Source organism: Lepisma saccharinum, chromosome 20 (genome assembly GCF_977018435.1).
Source record: "Lepisma saccharinum chromosome 20, izLepSacc3.1, whole genome shotgun sequence".
NCBI classification, from domain to species: domain Eukaryota; kingdom Metazoa; phylum Arthropoda; class Insecta; order Zygentoma; family Lepismatidae; genus Lepisma; species Lepisma saccharinum.
The window spans coordinates 50288658-50312342 of NC_139248.1; the positions used below are offsets into that span (position 1 = coordinate 50288658).

Consider the following 23685-nt stretch of genomic DNA (forward strand, 5'->3'; position numbering starts at 1 on the left):
GTGTAAAATAGATTTGTGTTGCGTGTTGTGCGTATAGGCACTCGAAAGAGGAATTCCTGAAAGAGCGTGTTGCAGCGGATTTTGCCATTGACAATTTTGTATTTGAAATCGTTGAGCAAACGACGCTCATAGGTAGTCTGTAACTTTAGATAGGAAAAGACAGAAAATATAATTTTCAGAAATATTCACCACACTTCACAGTTTTATTCTTCCACCGAAAACCTTCAGACCGTCTTTGATCTTCACGTCATTGTCTCTACTAACTTCCGGCATTCTGCTCTTATACCAGACCATAACAATGTGATGCTCTCACTCATGGAACTAACTTTTCTACTTGTGATACCGGTACACACTTCTCTTTAATTTGTGGAAAGAAAACCCTCTGTTTTTGCGATCTTTGACATCAACCTGACCTCACGAGGTTAAGTTTTCTCTGGACACCCACTTTTTTTTCTCGTGCTGTGTGCACTCCTTGTATTCAGTAGTGGTGGTTGTTAGCACGTGTCTTGCTTAAGCCTAACGCTTGTTCGACGTCTCTACTAGATCTGCCACATGCAAAGATTAGGGATGACCAACAAATCACCTAACGGATTTCCGGATTACCCGGATTTATTCTATAAACAAAAAAGAAAAGCACTAAATGCTAGTTGCGCGGGAGCTATACGGATATTCTTAGGATCTAATATCTGCATTTAGCTATCCTTATCGAAAATGGATTGGAACAGCTTTGGGAAAAATAGCATTGTACTAAAAGGTGCATTGGTGTCGCCTGCTGGTGAGTACAACAAAGGTCGTTCGTGCAATGAACAAAATAATTTATGTAGAACCTACCTTAAACTCCGTTCTGTATGTGGCCATTCCCAGTTCCGGTTTCTTCACCTCTTGGTGGTTTCAGGAGTTAAATCTGCATTGGAATTTCAATGTTGCAGATGCAAGGAAACTATCATATTTCAATTGCCATGTAATTGCATTTGTTCGGAGACAACGCTGCTGTTCAAAACTGCATGGGATTGAAACCAGCCGTGACAATATCCCTCTGCGTCGCATTTCTTGACTCTACATTTCATTACCTTTTTTTTTACTGTTAGACATTTTGTTGCATTGCACACAATGATAATGTTTTTATTACACACATATCCACGGAGATCAACAATCACAAATATACCCCTCATTATTGTCTCTCATAGTTACTACACTCTTACATTTTAATTTTGTGTATTTCTTTCTGCAACTTTTAGCTAATTGCGACGATGATGATGAGTGATGATTAGTTTGTTGAAGGAATGCTCTCAAAGAAATATCCATGCTCAGGGCAGGGCTCGAAGCATGCAATGTGTGTGTGAATAGTTGCAGGGGTGGAACATGGTTAGTAAAATCAGTAAAAGTCAGTTTTTCATCATAGACTGTAATTTGTCAGTGTTTTTTTAAAAATGGTTAGTAAAGTCAGTATTTTTTTTTAAAACTTGGTCAGTAAAGTAGTATTTTTTTTTGCGCGACTGCAATTCTGTTATTCCTTTACATCTTCCCAGTGAGCTTTATATTTTTTTGAAATTTATTTATTTGTTTTTTACAATTCGACTAAAAGTAAGGCATATTTTGTACCATTTCTCCAACCAGTGATGAAATCATTTCTTGAGTATTAGCTTTCTTCAGTTACCGAAAATGGAGACACGTAGTGGTTCGGATCCCACTCTAAACTGTAGGTCGAGTCCCGATTAGCCTATCTGTGCATAAATTTGGACTTATAACAACAGAAACAACTTAATTTTTCGGAATGTTCCAATAATACTGCCTGATGGCCACATTTCCTACTATGCTCTTTTATATCAAGTATTTGAGATTAAGTTATACCTTGTTAATATCACACGGGAGGTCTTACAGATGGCAAGCACAACTCATGCTCATTACAATCACCATTGTGATGAACAGTGTGCTATTTAAGACAATTAGCAAAGGGAGAAAGAAATGAAAGAAAGGAAAAAGGCAGAAGAATTGGAAAGGCTGATGGAGATAGACAATGCAACTAATAGTATACGAAAGAAGGAAGCAACACTGGAGAATCTGAGGCAAGAACAGAATGAGATAAGGATGATTGCTCAAATGTTGCTAAGTGAAGAAGGCTGCTGAGGAAAAATACATGGTGGCAGTCAATACGGCACAGCTCATGCTAGAAGGACTGAAGAAATTAATGGAAGATGAATAGAATAAATGCTTATGAAGTGTAGAACATTATAAAGAAACAGATTTAATAATAATACTTTTTCAGCAAAATCAAAAGACAAACTTGAATACAACATATGTGTTGCATTTCATTATCTGCTACACAAAAAAGGGAAATAAAATGGGACCAGAATTGTTAAAGACTGCAGGAAATACAGCATCACGAACCAACATCTATCTCTGCACAGCAGCAGCATGTATGACTTCAAATAACATAATCAACAGTAAACGACTCAACGTTATTCATTAGGGGTGTGCGGGATCCTTTACTTTAAAAAGTCGTTAATTCTCGACGTTTTCTGCCTTGTAAGTTTCTGGAACTTATCGAAAATTGTAAGTTTTTATTCTAGAAATGCAAAAACAATCACTTAAAGTGAAAATGACTTGTAAAATTCGAGATTTCCAGTGCTTCGGGAAATTTCGAACATTTCCCGTCCCGAAAATTTTCCGACTTGGTCGGGAAATTGCAAATTTTTCAGTCCCGAATGTCGGGATTTAAAAAAATTACCGTCCCGATCCCGTCCCGACCCAAAAAATTCTGTCCCGCACACCCCTATTATTCATTAAGGCAAGAATTTCCAATACCGGACCCTTCTGTAATTTCTATTCTACGTCTTATACTCACGAAATAATTAGTCGTGATGATTTATCTCAAGTTAACATGTTGGGGTGAGGGGAAAAAAATGTTAATTAACGTGTAAAAGTTGTAAAATAAGCATTTCAATTCTCGCAATGATTCTCCGTATACAAGTATGGTAGCCATATTTGTTGATATGAACAAATTACAATTAGTTACGCTGTCTACAGCGTTGCCACACTGTTGATTTCATACTTGGAGAGCATGGATTGTGTAAGAATAGCGGAAGAGAACAGTAAAAAAGTTGTTAATGTTATACAGATTGTTAGGTGGAGTGTGCAGGAGGGCTAATTAATAAACTTATTCATTTCAGTATATTGCCCAAAGAACATGCTTACATGTGACAGCGACAATCACGATGTAGAAGAACTGATTTGATTACAGGTAAATTTGGCAACATTACATCAATCATAAAATTGCAGGATACGAAAATGGCGTCTTCGATGATGTTAAAGTGCTACGAAAAAAATATTTTTTATCGGTTCGTAATCACAATTACCGCAAAACCATTCAGGAATAGCCCCACTGAGCATTCTCGGTAAGGTTAGGTTAAGTTAGGTTAGGCAAGGCAAACATAGTTAAAATTTGGGCTCGAAAAACGGGTAGCCCAACAAACGATTGACGGATAGCCCCACGAACCATTCAGGTACAAAAAAGGTAAAGTGTTCCCCTGTGCATAGCACCACGCCATGAAGGCGTATAGGGGGTGTGAGGGTAACGCCCCACACTTTCTTGATCCGGTCGTGAGTGGGGGTGATGTGATCAGCATCACGCCCCTGACCGCCTTTACCCCCCAGGGTTTCCCCCAGGTACCCATGTTATTCGACGCTGGGTAGGCGCCGGGGCCGCTTCCAGGTACGGTTAGGTTAAGTTAGGATAGGCAAATGTAAATTCGCTCCTTCATTAATTGTGGAAGCACCGAGCAGAAAGATTTGGTAAGTAAATGTGTATATTTTATCTTCTGTTTTGCATGCTCATGAGGTGATAATTTTTTTAGTCGCTTTACTTGGCGTAGGGACATTTGGTCAGTTGTAGGGACATTTTGACTACGTCTGTAGGGACATTGCCGAAAAATGGTTAGCAACACTGTCGGCTACCAGACGTAGTGAGTCTAAGCTCATGTTCACTTCTGTTTGCGTTTATCAGTACGCGTGTTGTTTATACTGTGTTATTGAGTTGGTGTGCTAGTGCTTTATTGTGTGTTAATTGTTATTCATTCATTAGTTATGTCGTTAAACAAATATAGTCTTGAACAGAGAGTTTTTATGTACGATAATTACGTGAAAACGAATTCTTGCAGAAAAGTGGTCAGGGAATTAAGATAGACAGGATCTCTTGAACCTAAGAAACGTGTTGTATTGCTGTTAAAGGAGGTCATTTTCAACATCTCTTATAACACAGGAGGTTAGTGATCATCATTATTATTACTTTTAAATATCATTTTACGCTTTCGGTTTGCTTTATGCGCCGGGATGCTGTCTTCCCTTTCTGACAACTGACGATAAAGTAGCGATGTCTAATCTAAGATTTTCTGTCAGAAATAAGGTGCCAGAAATATTTGTATTTGGGAGGACACATTTTCCAGCATCCTTGCGAAAAGGTACGTGCTTATTTCAATTGTAATTGTAACTGTAATTGTGAAAAGTGGAAACATTAGAAAACAAGCGGTTTCTGTTACGGACTTCCTGAACGCAATTTGCCGGGACCTGTTGCATGAAGAGTCCGCCGACCGGCCGTCACTCTGGCGGTGAACGACTGAAATAACCTCCCTGTACAACGTGAAAAATGGTAATTAAAAGAAATGTTACAGGTTTTGGTTCCTGCGGGCATAACTTTCTTTTGCGTCCACGTAGCGAAATTCTGAAAATACTGTCTTGCAGCTAGAGAATCAGGGATTATTATGATATAAGTCTAATTACTGTCCGCCAAGGGACACGGCAGATATAGAGTGGGAAAGACAGCCTAATCTTTCGTTTTTTTCCCTGTGACAACGTTTTCATAAGATTGTGTCTGCTTGGCCTTTTTACAATAGCGATAGCTTTACTGCATTGTTGTCACCGATAACAACTTCCAGCTCAGCTTGCTGGCAGAAAGAAACAAACTCTTGAAGCTAATAACTAACACCAGGATGTATAGTTTATATACGAGGTGTGTTCCACATTACTGGGTAATCAACCATTAACATATAGAAGTATAGATATAAAAAAAATATTTATATATTTTTGTAACGTGGACACTGCTACACGTTACACAAGGAACCTCCCCACTAGAAATTATTCAAGTGTCACACTGAGTACTGTTATGTGGATTAGCAATGGCGTCTGGACTCACGGGCAGTACAATCCTCCTTGTTGTGTGCTGTTCTTGTGCGTTTGTGATTGTCCCTTCATTCATTTAATCTTATCCCATTCATCTTCAAGATTTGCCGAAAGTGGCAGAGAAGCGAATTACAATAAGTTAAATCAATCGAATCAACAAATTCTTAATTCAGATAAACTATGCCTTCTCAAGATGTTGAGATAGAATGATGTTTCAGTTGCATTTGTTAAAATTATGTACTACACTAACTTATATTATTGTTTAAGAAAAAATCGTTCTTAAAATATTTTTGGTTTTATTAAAATTGTGAGTAGAATCACAACTGTCTCCACAATTGCAGTTACGTAAAGCGGAAATAACAAGAGCAGTTTAGGTGCTTTTTAGACATTCTGGTTTTATTTTTAACTTCTAAACTAGTTTCTAAAGTAGCCTTATTTTCGCAATAAAAGTTAAATACGTCAAAGTCCTATTTACAACACCATTAAATGTTTGGATGTACTGTGGCACTCAAGTTGACTTTAGCTTCAACTCACACAATTAAGCTTTCTTATGGTTCTCTCCTATGAATTTTAGTTGGATCCCACAGCGTTAAAATATTGATTAAACATGAATAGGTAGAATATATAAGTGATTCTGATCCTCGAAAATATAAATGTATTTCTGAAAAAATCTGAAATTGAGTAGAATTTCATGAAGTGTAAAGACTTGACCGTCCCACTTAAAATTTCAATTACTGCGAATGTTGTCATTGCAAGTAATTGTCTTTGACCGTTCCCTTCAGCAGAACTTCCCTCTGCGTTTTGATAACGGGACGTTATCTACTCGGGAACCCACATGGTATTATAGTCTTGAAGGCACGCATTAAGGATTTACACGGTTGAAATAAAACAGTCAAATAGCATTGGCCTCTTCTTCTGCACCCATGCTGTTTGCGATGGTGCGCCCGCACGTGCATCAAGTAAAATGTTTACCGTACGAAATAGACCATTAAGTGCGATCATGCATTCAGTTCTTCTAATATTTTCCTCCCCGCGGCCATAGGAGCAGGCCTGAGCAAACAAGTAGAGAAATTGCTTAATCCATGAATGACGTCGTGAATTGAAGATTGACCACGGGAAGTGAGTCTTGGGTAATAGAACCGGAGAATGTTTGAAAAAGCTGAACACAAAGGAAAAGTGTCTTGTTGAAAGCGCGAATGTTGAATCGAAGTCTGTCATTAAATGAATGGCTTCATTGTATACACTTTTCGGGCGGAGCTAATAGAGTGTATCCTGGAAGAAAGTGGACCAATTCAACTCCATTCATCACTCGAGTGGGTTCCCTGTTCATTATGCATGTAAGCATTTTGCCAGAACCAACCCTCGGATTTGCCACCGTACGTTTGTTCGACTGCTCCCTATTCCATCTTTCCCCTCCTTCTGCGAAATGAATTACATTTGAAAGCTTCTTCCTCGCCTGGGTGAAAGGTAAATTGAAGAAGGGAGAAAGAAATATAAGTGAAATTTCGATTTCTGATCCAGGGGCATGAGGAGATTACCTAAGCCTTATGAAAGTCAATGACTGGGGGGGTGGGGAGTGCTTCTGTGGGGATTAAGATGAGGTTTCTTGTCGGGTGGACTCGTTCTAGCCGAAAACATTGGATATAACTTTTCCATGTTCAACGGGCTGTCTTACGGCACGGCTAAAAATATTTTCTGATGCTTTCCCATCTTCCATTTATCCTCGACTCTTTTTCGACTTATTCTTCCGTTTGCAACCCCATTGCTGCTTTAATCTCAGCGTGTGGACTTCCTAAGTTTCGTTCTACTAAATCAAGATAGTTGGAGAAAGTCATCCCCCTTTTTTCCCCCTGTTTGGCTTATGCTACAACGTTTCCTATGTTTTTCCAAGTTATTCTAGGAAATCCATCACGTCTTCCCCTGCGACGGGAAATCAGGATGGCTGCCACAGTATATCAACAAATTTTCAGCTTCATTATCCCTGCAAATGGGATCTATTTTATTACCTATTCCATATTGTGGCTATTGATATGCTAATACGGTAATGTGTTGGGTCGGGATCTCTCTCTGGAGAAGGGCGAGGGAGACGCCAGAGGTGCGGGGGGAGGGGGAACCACGGCGCTTCCACATAACCGAATGGCAAACTCCCCGCTTCTGGTTGGTCCGCGGCTAAAACTAGGTAGGGGCGAGAAGGAATTCCGACCAATGGGAAGCTCACTTATAAGATAGATTGCAGGAAAAGTTGTTGGATCCTTGGCGACTGGGTTATAAGCAATGTAACGCAATGATGATGACAGTGATCACGTTGTTGAAGAATAGGCGAGGGAAATGGAAATTGCAGTATGGGGATGCCGGGACCCTGAATTGAAGGATATGATGGAACAGGAAATGTATTTGGAACATTTTTTACATATATATCTGTTTGCTGGGGTTGAGGACGTGCAAGGTAGCCAAACTGAAGTGAATACATAAAATGTGTGCATATATAAACAACACTCTTATGCACACTGCTTCCCTCTCTTTTTCTTTCCATGCAAGAAGTGTTAGCCGACTTCCGTGGAAGAGTGGTTAGCAAAGTGCACTATGACGCCAGGAGTCCCTGGTTCGAATCCCGGCCTGAGCATGGGTGTTCTTTGTGAGTGTCCCTTCACAAATTTCATCATATCACCACTCATCCTCATCTTTGCGATTAGGCAAAAGTGACAGAAAATCAAAGTAAGATAAAAACCAAATCAAGCAAGAAATGTGATTTTTTGATTTTTTGATTTGATTTAGTTTATTTTACTTCGCCTTTTGTGCCTCTTGGCTAATTTGCGAAGATGGGGATGAGTGATGAAATGATGAAATTGATGAATGGACATTCACAAACAACCAAGCCCGACCGGGAATCGAACCCGGGACCCTTGGCGTCGCAGCGCGATGTGCTAACCACTCGGCCACAGGGTCGGGCAGCAAGAAATGTGAAAAGTCTACTGATCCGTACGAATTCATCCATTCCTTTCATTGAAGCATTTGTAGCAGTTATCTTTCATTAATACAGTACTAAATACTTAGCACTTCTTTTTTTTTTTCTTTAATACCAATGAACACCGCTTCTGTGCCCGAATACGTTGTATAATCGCATCACGATATTACTACCAAAGGTTCCGGGTTCGAGTCCAAAACGTTGACTGTGCCACCTTATCAATTTCATTAAGTCATTCACCCCCATCGCCACGATTAACCTAAAGAGCCAAATAAGTTACATGAATTTAAAATATCAGACCTATTTAACATATTAATAATCATGTTTGCTGTAGGGTTGTATTTAAGGGTACATGTTTTTTTCTTGCAATTCTTGTAACAGCTTTTTTTTTTGTTATGCGTACGTAAAAAATCATGGCATCATTTTAACAAATAATTAGGGACGTGAAATTTTCGTTTTATTTTCCCCTAAATTTCGATGTTATTTTTCGCGGTTTAGGAGAATGTTGAGGCTTATAAATTTGAATTCGGTGTTATTTTTACGTGCGTTTTTTGCTGTGCTTCTATGCTTAAGATTTTCACATTACTTTAGTTCTGGAAAATTGAAACAAAGTTTAGTTTTTAATGACAAGAAATAATTTTAGAGCTTACCTTTATGAGGAATGGCCAAATTTATTGCATTTGGAAAACTATTTCATCTCACTAAATATACAATAATCACTAAACCACCAAACTGCAATAAATGAATCAAACTTTCACCACCTTGGCTAGAAATAATAGAACTTCAGGTAACACTCTTTGAACAGAATAATTGTTATCCCAAGTTTTTTTTGCATATTTCATGGCGTTTTTCGTGTTAAAGTGCAAAATTAGGTGTTATTCTGAAAAAGAAAGAAAAAAATGACATAATTCGCGATTCCGAAACGTTGAAAATTTGCCTCCTTAATCTATCCAAATACGTTTCAAACACTTCATTCTGCTTTCCTAAAGTTTTCGGTGTTATCGTTAAAACGAAAACTTCACATCCCTGCTGATAATATTTTAAACTGTGCTATATAATATTAAAATATAGTAAATGCACAAATCTAAAATTACTACAGGATGTGAAGTATCCGGGAATGAAGCTAGAATTTTTTACACCGGAAATTGTGCGTGATTTTTCTTAAAAACAAAATTATTGGACACTCTGTCACCATGATAAAACTAGAATAAATTGTTTACAAATGAGATTTTTGCTGTCTTTGAGTAACTTTTGGAGACTAAATTAGAAGTGAAGAAATCCGAAATAAATGGAAGGTCGAAGCAAAAGTGGAAGAAATTTTAAAAATATCAGTTAAAGCGGAATGGAAGATGCCAGATAGCCAGCCGTTTGTCTCGAAAATTATTAAATTGGAGGCTAAAAGGAAATAGAAATTTAGGAAGACCATGATCAATTTTTGTAGTTGCACAACGGGGTTTGGTTACCCAGACCTGCAAGAGGAAGGAGAAGAGGAGAGCACCCGTCAATAATAATAATAATAATAAAAACATTAAATCTAGACAGTCTAAATATTCTGATACAAATTCATCACAATTCTTTTCCTATTTACTTTACGTAGGAAGCAGATTCTCATGTGTACGCTGAGAATCAAAACGGAACACCCACCGGTCCTAATTTATTTTTTGACCGTTGCTTGCAGGATAGAGAGTATGCCATGAGACGTCATCCAGTCAAAATTTCCCGATCTTGCAAGCTAGAAACTCCACTGTATTAGCGCCATGCTCTTTTACATCGTTCATAATTCACCTGGGGTGGAAGGGTTTAATTTTCTTAAATTTTATTTTGCAAAAGTATAAGCAGTAGCGCAAGCTTCAAATTAATCTTGTGTAGGGAGGGGAGGTAAGACGAATTTAACGATGTGTGTGTGTGTATACACACACATATGCATAGATACAGGATGAATAGATAGACAAGTATAAGGGTGGCCCCGAATGAAAGGTAACTGGAATAATTAAGTAGTCGATATGTCGGTTATCTTTTAATTTTTTTGGGGGGGGGGCTTTATGATTTTATAAAAATCCGGGTGATACTTCATGTTGTGTAAAATGTGTTGACTGATTCCACGTCAAATCACCCAGGCCATGAAGCCCACCGATTACACCAAACAGAGACTGCATTTATCTGTGTAACATACTTTATTAGCCACTAAATTGAATATACATATGTGTATATATGCAAGGTCAAAGGTCACATCATGTAACCTTCAAGTGAAAATGTTAGTATTTTCATATAAAGATATTTTTTTATGAAAAGAAGCCCAAGATGAAAGTTATACCATAATTGGAAGCAAAGTTATGATTTTTTCTTTTTACCTTGTAAGCTCATTTGGCAATCCTCCTGTATGAATACCGTGTATCACTTAGTGCTAAAATTTTACACATGTAAGTTACTTAATGCACAGACAACATTTGTCTGTGCTTCATGTCTACTACCATGAAAATGTGAAATGGTCGGGTTGATTTTTTTTTTTTTTTTTTGGTGAATATTTGGCATGGAATAACTAAACCATATGAATGTACATAAAATTTGGTACTGAGACCGAAACAGCCGTGTAAAATTTTTAACGTGAGCAGGACCAAACATTTCGAAACAAGATCGAGAAACTATTAGGTCTCGTTTGATGCTTTGTATGATAAAAAAAATATCTAAATCAAATTTACTTTATTATGCTACTTCTTCAGACATAAATATCGGATGAGATATCCACCTGATTTATTAATATATTTCGATCTTTAGCTTGTAGTAATTGTAAAGTCAATTCCTTAGCGACAGTTGTGAGCCTGCACTGCGAGGTTGTATTTATTCAGCATTCCATTTTCGAGAGCTCTTAGCATTGAAACGAAGTATCAGACATAAAAATCTTACTAAGAAAAGTTGTTTGTCTTAATCCGTTGACACTATATTTCATCGTATAATAGTAGCAAATTTTATTCCAATTTGTTTTTGCAAAAAGGTAGGGTGCGACCATTATGTTAAGCATTTTTAAAAACAAAAAATATCCGGATATTAGCGGTACTTAAAAATCATTTATTATTAGGTAAACTGCCTTAGGTGCAAAATTAGGATGCACGGAATATTTGTGAATATGTTAAAATTGAATAGCTGAGCGCGCTACGACGCCATGGTCCTCGGTTTCGAATCCCGGCCTGGGCATGGGTGTTCTTTGTGAGTGTTCCTTCATCAATCTCATCATTTCATCACTCATCCCCATCTTCGCAAATTAGCCAAAAGTGGCACAAAAAGCGAAGAAAAATAAATCAAATTGATTGGTAAAATAAATCAATCAATCATTTCATCACTCATCCTCATCTTCGTAATTAGCCAGAAGTGGCAGAAAAGCGAAATAAAATAAACCAAGTCAATTAAAATTGAATAGTCCAGATAAACGCATGTTATTTGTTATTGATTTGTGCATTACTAATTTACTACATGTACGACAAAATTTAACTTTTTGTGTCTTAAGATTATGTACCTCTATCGTTGCTTTTGTTATCTGACGCACCGATGCGACGTTACGTGATAAAAGTTGATAAACCAATTTTTGGACTGAAAAATCAGGGTGCGACGATTATGCAGTGAAATACGGTATGTTTTTTTATTATTATTATTATTTACTAGGCAGGTCTCGTCTCGATATCTTCACTAAAACAGGCAGACACAGACACATATTTACCGTAAAGTGATTTACTACAATGTGAATGCTTTCATTTGTGTGTGTCTGTGTGTTTTAAAACTGAATACAATGCGTCGTTCACGTAGCTGCTATTTCCTTGTAGTTATGTTCTCTTGCTCTTCTGTTGTCTGCATTGCTGTACCCTCAGTTAATATACAGACTTCTTATTGTGTTCTTTTCCATCGACAAACTTTAACGTGTTTAGCAAAATTATTTCCTCTTGTTAAACATTTGGTAAGTGTTGCCTTCCGTTGCACGGTGTAAGCCATACCGTAAAATACAAAAATCCTGTTAAGGAGTCTAATTTAAATTTTACACTTGTTTCATGATCAATTTAGAAAGTTACGAGATTGGTTGAGAAGAATCAATATTTCCTCTTTGAGTTGTGGAACAGATTTCCAATTAGGACGACTTCCACTTAATGGTGGCGTAGGCTTCGGGAGCCCTGAATTTTAATAAAGGAAAAAGATTGAAGGCTTCGGAGAAAGAGTAATTATGAATTATTTGCCTACGAGGAGAGGAGAGATTAAACGTTCCGTCCATTCTTTATCGTGAAATTATGGAAATTTTCTTAGATCGCGGAAACTTAAGACTTTTCCATTTATTACAAAGAACAATGATTCATTATCGCTCGTCAGTTTACGTAATGGAACCTCTAATTTATGAACCGAAGATAAATCTGATGGGAGGATCGTAATGAACCAATTTGGCAGCTGACAAAATTGATACGTCATGAGATCAGCGAAAATATCATGAGACTTACCAGACTCGATTTAGAAAAGCTTTCAGCTTGTTAATTAATGGAATTCGCTTCTGGCTTACGTAGATTTACTTTGTATGTTTTGTTTCCTGTAGTCCAACAAAAGAGAACAGCTCGAAGAATGCGCTCTTAAGTATTTTCAGTTTGTTATTGCCTATTAGACAAACTGCCCTTCTAAGCATTTCAAATAATTTATATGTCTATTCTCGTATGTTAGAAAGAAGGTTGAGGTCCCATGTTGTTGTTTGATTTGATGTTATAAGTCCACTTTATGCACAGTATGGCTAATTTGGACTGGACCTACAGTTTAATGTGGGATCCGAACCACTATGTGTCTCCGCCGGGTATCGAACCCGTTACCCCTTGATTACAAGGCGACACTCTACCACTGCTCCATCGGGGAGGCCCCATGTTGTTGTTGATTCTTTCACTTCCATAACTATAACCTCCCCTTTCCCAGTAATTTATCTTCAGAAAACAACCATACTTTTAAGAAATGAAAATTATACCTCGGAAGGTAATCGGTAATTTTAAATAATAGTAAACATAATGCCAAAACTATACATAGAAATAGAAACTATCGGAAACATTTATTCCACGCCCCATTATATTGTGTACAATTAATATTGCGAAAATCCCTGCCGTCATTTAAACGCGTTTGTGTGTGTGTATTGAGTATCTTGTGTATTGGGTAAGAATGAGTACAGTTTAAAGACATATATAATGTGCATCGATTAATGTATGTGTTCGAATATTGATCGATTGATTTGTGCTATTTTCCTTCGCGATTAGCCACATGTGGCAGAAAAACAAAGATTAGGATGAATGGTGATAAGATGAAATTGGTGAATGGACAATAACCAATACACATGGACAGTACACAAGACAAGCCCCACAGAGGATTATGCTGGCAGAGATCGTCAGTCTACAGGAGAGCAACCCAGAGTGTACTACGTGGAAGCCAAGTTGATATTTAGGTGCCTTTCGGTAAGGTTACGCCAGTTCGAATATCATCGTTCTGCTTGTTTATATGTGATACAAGGAAACATTTTACATAATAAGTCCGGTCTTCTAAGAAAACAAAGGAACACTCCGGATCGATGGCTACGTGGGTTCTTTATGATCAAAGTAAAGGATGCGAAAGTTTTTTTCATCAACTTCGAGTTCGTTACCAAGCGACAAAATTCACCAATAGAGATAACGGATGTGGTCGATTTCAGGAAAGTGAAACTGTAATAACTACAAATATTATCGATATCAGATCGTAACCAATGTTTGCAAAGTGTGGGTAATGAAGGGGGATACTGTTGATTTTTTACCATTTTACTCATATTTCCTTTTTTAACTGATATTTCCGGTCTAGCTCTGTGGATATGTTGACATTTTTAAATCGCGTTTTATTTTATCATTTGTATCATCGTTACAGAACCTACCAATATTGATTTTGAATCTACTGTATTTCATTTGTTCGATTGCGTGGTAGATGTTTTTGTATTTTTTTGTGATACATGCTTTGAAATCATGTTCGGAATTACTATCCCAGGATTTAAGTGTAAACTACGCACGAACTTTATTTACAGAAAAAATAATATCTTGACGTTACATTGTACGTACTTATATGTATATACATAATTGTGTCCCGCCTAAACCTTCTCTCTCTTTCGGCATTTGTTTTATATTATAGCAGGGGTTTCCAGACTTTTTCGTTTCACGATGCCCTTAGTGCTTCGATATTTTTCTGCGGCGCCCAAGTCAGAATGTAGGCCTATCTAACACTTGCAACGCTCAGTTAAGGCTGGTTTACATTGGTCGAGTGAGCCGGAGAGTTACTGGGACGTCGTACTGGCCCGTATGCTTGACTCGAACGTTCTATGGCGAGTTGCTGTTTACACACTTTCTACTCGATTCTTGCAAAGTGTGTGAAAGTTGCTGCAGTTGTGTGGTGCTCTTTTGACAGAAGAAACCCATGGACGTCGTTGACGACTAAGAAAAACTCTGGAACGGTTTGCACATTTTTTTTTTTTTACTACAAATGACTACAATAATGCAAGAAGACATTTCTAGAAAGAAACCTAACTTCCTTGATTTTTCTATTTTCAATCGTTCTTGGTTGTACGTAGAACTTTTTTCTTTTTACTATAATCGACACAAATTCCACGGACACTCATGTTCACAGTTAAAAAGTTCTACAAACTTCATGGTGTCTGACTCTGACCACCACCTATTCATGATTGATTAAAAAAATACAATTAATAATCGATATTCTCCTCAGAAAGCTTTTACATTGATCGAGTGGTCTGTAGAGACCACGCAGGAGTGAAAACATCGATAGGGGAGGAAGCAACTTGGTCGAGTCGCTGTCGTCCTTGGACAGCCACTCACCTGTCCTGACTACCGGAGCGGGTACTGGCTCCAGTAATCTCTCCAGTTGTTTACACGAGGACAGTATCGCTTTACTCTACACGACTCGCTCCAGCAACTCTCCCGTCTACTCGACCAATGTAAACCAGGCTTTAGTGTGCTTAGGTAGCTTGCCTTAAGTTAAAAAATAAACGCATATTTCAAATTCAGAAACATTTTATATGTAAAAAGTACTAAATAAATAAATTTGAAAGTAAGTTAAGTGTAATTCCAGTGAAAATATTGGAACATTTTGCGTCGCCCCTGTAAGCCAGCTAGGGCACCGCGGCGGACACTTTGGGAACCACTGAATTATAGCATATGTAGTTCCCGTAACTTTTGATTTTTAATTGGTATAAATATTTACAAAGTATGGTACCGCACGAGTTAAATGTCGTCACCTTGTAATCGAGGGCTTGGGTTCGATACCCGTTGGAGGCACATAGTGGATCGGATCCCACTTTAAACCGTAGATCTAGTTTTGATAAGCCTGTATGAGCCTAAGTGGTCTTGAAACAAACGTAAACATTGGTATGTCGTACAGTATGACTGTTCTCTATTACAGCACAAGTCGGAATTTCTTGTTTTCATTGTAAATTTAAAATATGCCGTTCATATCTGTGGTAAACTTTAAATGTGCATGTTTAAGTTGATGTACAATGTTCAGTAATGTTTTGTTTTTTTCTATCTATGATAAGTACGGACCTTGATTTTTCGGTGTCATTACTTTTCAAAAGTGGTGTTTTTCTTACTTTTCGTTGTTAGTTTTTCTCAAAAGTCTCGTTTTTATTTTAGCACTGATACTGTTCTGCCAAATATACCTATTATTATACTACCGATGTTTTGACTCTTGTGAGATGGTAGTACGCACTCAACCTCCACGAGAATCGTGCTACATGCCTCGGTAGTGCAAAACATTTCTCACACGACAAATACCGATGTTATGGCTCCCGTGTGACGATAAGAACGCACTCATTCTCCGCCAGAAGCTCACCACTCCGCTCAGTAACGCAAAACGTTTATCGCGAGACAAATACCGATGTTACGGCTGCCGTTTGATTGTAGGTGTGCATTCGGTGTCCGCCAGAACTGCGCTTCTATGCTCGGTGAAGAAAGAATGCGGATAGAAAGTAAAAAAAAAAGGTCCATTTACACGTGGTTCGATGTAACTCGGAATTATTCTATGTATAACACGTAGCATAGTTTTTCTTAGGATAACATTTTTGAAATCGTTCATATTGATGGGACACATTTCAAATACACATTTATAGGAATGGAACAAGCACGTTTATTATGCACTATGTGCAATCATAACCAAGATATGTTTACAGCACTGTTCATCGTTTGAATGTAACATTCCGTAGAAGGGCACCACCTTGAGGAGAACATTCTTGGGCTCTCGAAGTCATGCTGTCCATACTGTGGCGCAGCAAATCGGCCGGAATGACCTCTAGCTCCCTTGAGTTGTTTGGGGTCTTGTGGTGTACACCCTTTTCTTTAGGTAGCCAGTAGTGCAATCAGCCCGGTTCTGCGCCATCAAGTGGTGAGCTGAAGTGGTGAGCTTGCCTTAATGGATTTCTCTCGTAAGGCATGAGCTCTATTTGATGGTGCAGTGTTGCCAGCTTCTTACTCGAAAAAATCAGCAAGGTTTTTGGGGCAACCTAACCTAAAACAAGGAGCTGGCAACCTTTTTCTCTTGCAGTGTTGCCAACTCCTTACTCGAAAAAATCACCAAGGTTTTTTTTCTTGGTCTAACGTAACCTAAAGCAAGGAGCTGGCAACCTTGCTTGAGGCTTGCCTTACAGTGCATAAAGCAAGGTTGCCAACCTACTGGTACTTTTGCCATAGCTTTTTACAAGAAAAAAAAAAGAGAGAGGGAAGAGTTAAACAACCGACAGCTTACCCACAGCTTTTTTTGCTCTAACCTAGCCTAAAGCAAGGAGCTGGCAACTTTGCTTGTGCAATCAACCCGGTTGACTGCCCTCAAGTGGAGATCAGCGTTGCCAACTCCTTACTCGAAAAAAAATTACCAAGGTTTTTTTTTGCTCTAACCTAACCTAAAGCAAGGAGCTGGCAACTTTGCTTGTGCAATCAACCCGGTTGACTGCCCTCAAGTGGAGATCAGCATTGCCAACTCCTCACTCGAAAAAAAAATCACCAAGGTTTTTTTGGTCTAACCTAGCCTAAAGCAAGGAGCTGACAATTTTGCTTGAGGCTTGCCTTACAGTGCATAAAGCAATTTTTGCCAACCTACACACACTAAACAAGGAGAGCCGACAACAAATATGTACTGCCGTAAAAGAGAGAGAGATGGGTGGATGGTAATATAGTATGTGTGTGCGTGTGTGCGTATAATATGTAGCATTATTAACTAGTGTGTGTTGGCAATTTACTTACAACTAAAAAAAATAGAGATGCCAACTTTGCTGTAAGATGAAGAGAGAGAGAGAGATTTATGGCTGGCAACAGTAATGAGCGAATGTGCCATATCGTAATTTTCCAACTCCGTATATCGTGACCTTTGTAAACCTCTCTCGGGGGAACATTGTAACACAAACAAACAAACAAAATAATAATTGTTGTTTTTAGGATGCCTGGCCCCTATAACCTCGCCAGGGTGCGTGGTGCCCAACCAAAAATGTGAAAGTTTTCTAATGGCTGTGGTTATAGATTACTGTACCTCTGTAGAGTTTCACGTGTTTTATTTTTTTTTCTTAAACTTTCATGAAACTCTACAGAGGACCTCCGTAATGCATGCAACGTGTACTAACGACTCTAGTGTTATTTGATATAGAGTTTTATTGTGAGATATAGATAAAAATAATTATGTTTATTATAATATTTTCTTGATGAAGATGGAGAATGTATGTGTGTTACAAATAAAGTTGCATGTTTTTTTTCTAGTGTGTGTGTATGTGTTTTTGATGTTTCGACAGCATCTGATTGCTTTACAAACCTTTTGTTTTTTTAAAAAAAAATTGCCATATGATATTTCAGAGGCGAGGCTAACCTACAAATAGGAGTTGACAGCGTAGCCTTCTAAGATGATAAGTATGCAGTAAAATGAAGAAGAAGAATTAATGATGCTAACCGGCGGTGCAGTGTTAATGCTTCCTCTTCTTCTTTTTTTTTTTTCTTCTTCTCTGTATTTTCTAGCATACTGATCTATTGCATGCTAACCAAACCTCTTGGGAGGTGGGCCACGGGTCCTCTACATGTATGTATGTATGAAATGCGATTTGGGGGAGGCCAAATTTTAAATTTACAGCTTAATTAATCTGCATGCATGCTTAATGTTTGATTTTTTTGTTTCTAGTTCGACATGAGATACACACAATTTTATTTTTGAAGTACAGTTAATATTACCTAGGTTAATCTGTGACATACAACTAGCGATCGACACGACTACCTGACATACAGATACAGAGAGAGTGAGCAAATTTAAAGTGTGATCTATCGTGAATTAAACTAAGCTTTTTTACCTACCCACATATAGCCTTACAGGTGACTCAAAAGCAGAAATTGGTCATAGCGTGACAGGTCGATCTATCGTGAACTAAACTAACCTCCCCCACTCATACATACATACTATGTCTTACAATAAGTAAGGCTGCTATATTACATGTAAGGGCTGACGGTTGCCAACACATACAAGATCTATTGCAAATTTTATTAACCTACGACATAAGCCATGGATATACACATACCAAGCCTTCCAGATAGGCTATAAGCAACTCACCTCTTGCAATTGTATAACGGGGAAAATTAACCTACAGCTAGCAATACTGTTTGAGCTGCTTTCGACGAGTAGTGTTACCAAACTTATTTTTTTTGCAAATAGGCTCTACAGCTAGAGGCTTGAAACATATACCCTACCAGAGTATGCCAACTTACCTCATGTAAAAATATTACCTAGTACGGGTTAAGCTGTGACATACAACTAGCGAACGACACGACTACCTGACACACAGACAGAGAGAGTGTGATACAGCTTATATGCAGTTTTTCCTACACACGTACTGGGTTTAAAAGATAACTTGCAACAACCATTTTACTTACCTCCTATCATATAATAAAATTACCACAGGTTTTTGATACTTGCTGCCAGAACATGGTGGTTTTAGACTGGAAATTCAGCCCGATTATTCTATTTGTGCAAGAGAAAAATGATGATGCCTGCATTTGGAATATATAATTCTTCTTACGGTATTTTGCGTGCCCCCAGTAACCTTGCTTTCGATTCACGGAAGCTATGACGTGTATTTCCTGTTTTGCGAACATACGAGAACCTTTTACAATGTTGCATCAGATAATATATTGCAAGAGCGAGTTGGTTGTGTATATAAATCTAGTCTTGGGGAATGGACATGAATATAATGTCAAAATTATTGCATAACTTAAAAAGAATATTTATTGCACTGTGCTTTCTAGCAAAGGTAAATGTGGAATGCCCCGGCCCCTCAGAGATTCGAATACTGTTAGTTAAACAGCAAGCATTGTCATATGGACTGACGATTATTATTTTTTTAAAAAAACAGACCTCGTAGTAAGTTATAACCTGAGCTGTCTTGCAAGTCTCTCGAGTTTGATATCTGGTGAAGGAATATGATGCTACTATAAACTGTATACAAGATATACCCAGTCCCTGGCATGAGATGGACGAGGACCTATACAGTTGTACAATGGTTGTTTTTTTTTTATTTAAGCATAGTGCTTATTTACATGTCAGCGCAACATGCATGCAAAGAAGGGAGGGAGACCATAACGGATAATTCTTATTTCGATTTCAATATTTTTGCTAGTTATGCTATCTAGACGAACACTGGAAGATGGGCAAAAGCGAGGGAAAGAGAGAAATGTTACCTTTTGCCCCTCTGCCTGTGTGTGATATACTAGTTTTACATGCATACGGCTGTATCGTGAAGCGAGGCCGAAAATAATTTTTGAAACCAGTCTCGAGCATCTTTGCGTTCAGCCAACAAGAGAAATAAAATATTACACATGGGTGTGGGGTGCAACAGCTACAGTACGGTAATGTGCATGGATGTTAAAACTTTTGGGTTTTTCTGAATAGACATACATATCAGTTTTGCAGTCTCCAGATGGGACCGGAGCTTATTTTTTATTTGGACAAGGGGGTTCAGATCAACTATAATTTTTGTTTACATCAAAATGAAACAAAGGATTTTACTCTACTGCTTACTTATTCAATATTTTTATTATTGTAAAGAATGGGGCGGTGTGTCTTATTGTATATAGTCTTCCAACAACCACCTCGGGGGCGTAAATTTATGTTTCTGCATGTATGCAAAATGCACTTAACTTCTGTTGTGAAGTTTGTTTTGCTGTTGTGATTAAATACTAAACCAAAATCTCACTACATAATTTTGAATTATATTTGTTAAAATCGATCTATATTATATCATCGCTATAGGTGGTCTATGTTATGTGCAGGAGAATTTTTAAAAAATGTCTTGTTTCTCGAACCTGTGGCCTGTAGATTTGTTTTGTTGGCAAACAGAAACAGAAAAATGGCACCATGTTATTCTATACTGATATACTGATAGTCAACAACTATGTCGAAAAGCAATGATGGGGGGGACTTGTCTGTGTTGGGTCTTATTAACAACTTCACAGCTGTACCTGCACAACTCATCGACAACAAATCAACAATGTTAGGAAATGTGTGCATGGCCCCCGAGAATACAATTTAAAATCACTGATGTGATATGAACCCCCTTCACTTGTGTGTATTTGAATATGCGAACATGAGGCATTTTGAATAATCGAGGCGGACAATCACAAAAACAGCTTGCAACAGTATGGAGAGTTCAAACTTCAGACGATTTTTGTTAATCTACGAAAAGCCAAGGGGCGAACGGAGATTACTACGAAAATTGTAACGCGAGGCTATTTTGGCTAATGGCAACGATGAGGATGAATAATGGTTGTTTTGATGAAATTGAAAAAGTGGGGCACGTCTGCTTCGAAGTGCATTACACCAACAACTACAATTGTCCCTCTTCCCTACACGAGGCGATTAACAGAGGTGTATTTTTGCCGGTCTACGACTCTGAGGGCTCAAGTTACAATGTTTACCTATAGCTGTACATATTTAAAAATGACCTGAGCAATTAAATGTTACAATACCGATCCTGATTTTTGTCGGATGACGTAGGTTGCAATTCTACCCCCGATGGCGTATAGACTTAAATGTTTCCATAACATGAAATACTGTTAATGGAAATCTGTCGTTTCTAATGTAAAAATCATATAACAAGAAAAAGAAGAAAATAAATGTTGCGAGCAAATACGGAGCCTCAACCCAAACACATAAATAATCAGACAAGATGTCAACGGTGCGTTCATAACTAACAAGTGATTATTCAAAAATTGAAATGGTGCAGGGGGAAACAACCAACTAACTAACTAGGCTTCTTAAACCCGAGGACAGCAAATACAAGCCTATTCTGATCTGAGAAAGATCTCTATCTACTTTTTTTCCATCACAACCGATTTTTTTTAGGTCTATTCAACCCCTCATGGTACACGAGCTCCTACTGCCCTGATGGTGGAGGAAGCGAATCTATTTGGACATGAAAGAGCATTATGTGTGGGAGACTATAATTTATACATGTGGTTGCTTGGATGCTTACAGAGGATGCCATAGCTCGTGCGATTGAGGCATTTTATTAAGCACATATTTTGATGAGTGTAAAGAATTAAATAAGTTACAAGGGGCTGAGGCATGGTTCGAATTTCTCGATCTAGGTATGGATGCAGACAGACACGAAGTTTTGTGTGTGGACACAAATGATAATGGAAAAATGCCGTTCACCCCGATAGCATAGTGGTAATGTTGTTCTTGCCTCGTTTCCATCGACAACATAGTGGTTACACTGTCCAATATTAAGAAGTTCTCAAAATTATTCAATTATTTTCTCTCTTCTTCTTCTATCATCTCGGTAACCAAAAAAAAGGTTTTCTCAAACGTTTAGACGACTACGAAAACGTTGAAATGTAAAATATTGTTGCATTGTAATCAAAAAAGAATTCGTTGAATATGCCTAACCTAAAATAAAATTCAAGAATTAATAGAGTTAAATATTTGCCACTCTGAAATGGCGACGGCTATCATAATATTATTTTCAGCAGGATAATAATGACAATATTATATATATTAAGGATTAGGCCCGAGGGATTCTTATTCACTACACTCGTTTCTAACCTGTCCACACTGGAAACCGAAAACACAAGTACGAGACACTAACTTGGGAGAGGACATGCAAAAACTCTGCGGGGGCTCATCTTAAAAAACTTCAGTAGATGTTTGTCATGGAACTCCCTCCTTAAATTCGATTCGAAAGGCACAAATATTCCGGTTCTTGAATAAGAAGCGCGTATGCCTTCGGAAAGAGAGAAGAAGAAATAAATAAATCAACTCATGCATATTCTTCATGTACGTATGCTTGGTGACAAGAAACAGTATTTTTTTTTCTCTTCAAGAAATTGTTTTCAACTTTTTGCTAGGTGACCCAACAGGAGTGGACGAAATAGCTTATTCATTCAAACTGGAAGCTTGCTTTTTTTTTCAACAATGGAAAACACATTATTTCCAGTGAAATATCGACTCAACTACCTAGAATGGCTACCACGGGCTTGGTGACTGAATACTAAAAAACTATCGAGCGACTTACTTCACAGCAGTGTCACTTAGTTTCAACAAGAACAGTTCAAGGCTTCCCGGGTGTCCTGCAAGGTTCGGCATTTATTTTTTTTAATAGCAAGCAGATGAACTGGCCTTACAATATGAAGACCCCTCTCACTGTGTCGGTTGCAGTTATTTTCTGGTAATTATGTCTTGCCGATGGCGTTGTTGCTTTGTAATCATACTTAGGAGTTATTTTTTTTTTATTTTGCCTTTCGCGACATGTTTGACTAATCGTGACAATACGTTTCAACTTTTCTGCATAAACGTTGATCATCGTTTATCTTGTCCGCATCGATTAATCTTCTTATGTTTTTTTTTGTTTTTTCGTCGCGTCCATCTCTTCTGTTATCACAATCGAGACTTCTAGATTATTATTTTTTCTCCCTGCAATTTTAGAAATGTAATTTTTCATGATCATCCAGCGAACGCCTGAGACATTTCAGCAAAATGTCGATTATTCAATGGATGTTGTAAGGTTCCATGTTTTTTTTTTCACTATCTCTTGTTTGGTCGATTTTGAATTTGGGAGTTATTTTTTTTTATTTTGCCTTTCGCGACATGTTCGACTAATCGTGACAATACGTTTCAACCTTTCTACATAAACGTTGAAACGTTTCAACGAACAAACATTTGTTCGTTGAAACGTTTCAACGTTTATGTAGAAAGGTTGAAACGTATTGTCACGATTAGTCGAACATGTCGCGAAAGGCAAAATAAAAAAAAATAACTCCCAAATTCAAAATCGACCAAACAAGAGATAGTGAAAAAAAAAACATGGAACCTTACAACATCCATTGAATAATCGACATTTTGCTGAAATGTCTCGGGCGTTCGCTGGATGATCATGAAAAATTACATTTCTAAAATTGCAGGGAGAAAAAATAATAATCTAGAAGTCTCGATTGTGATAACAGAAGAGATGGACGCGACGAAAAAACAAAAAAAACATAAGAAGATTAATC

General features: G+C 37.8%; 1 protein-coding gene across 2 annotated transcripts in view; it reads left to right on the plus strand.

Annotated features, from left to right (window-relative positions):
• The window catches only part of cutlet (chromosome transmission fidelity protein 18 homolog), a 408876-nt gene that overhangs the window by 282911 nt on the left and 102280 nt on the right, over positions 1-23685 (plus strand). The gene's annotated exons all lie outside the window — the stretch shown is intronic.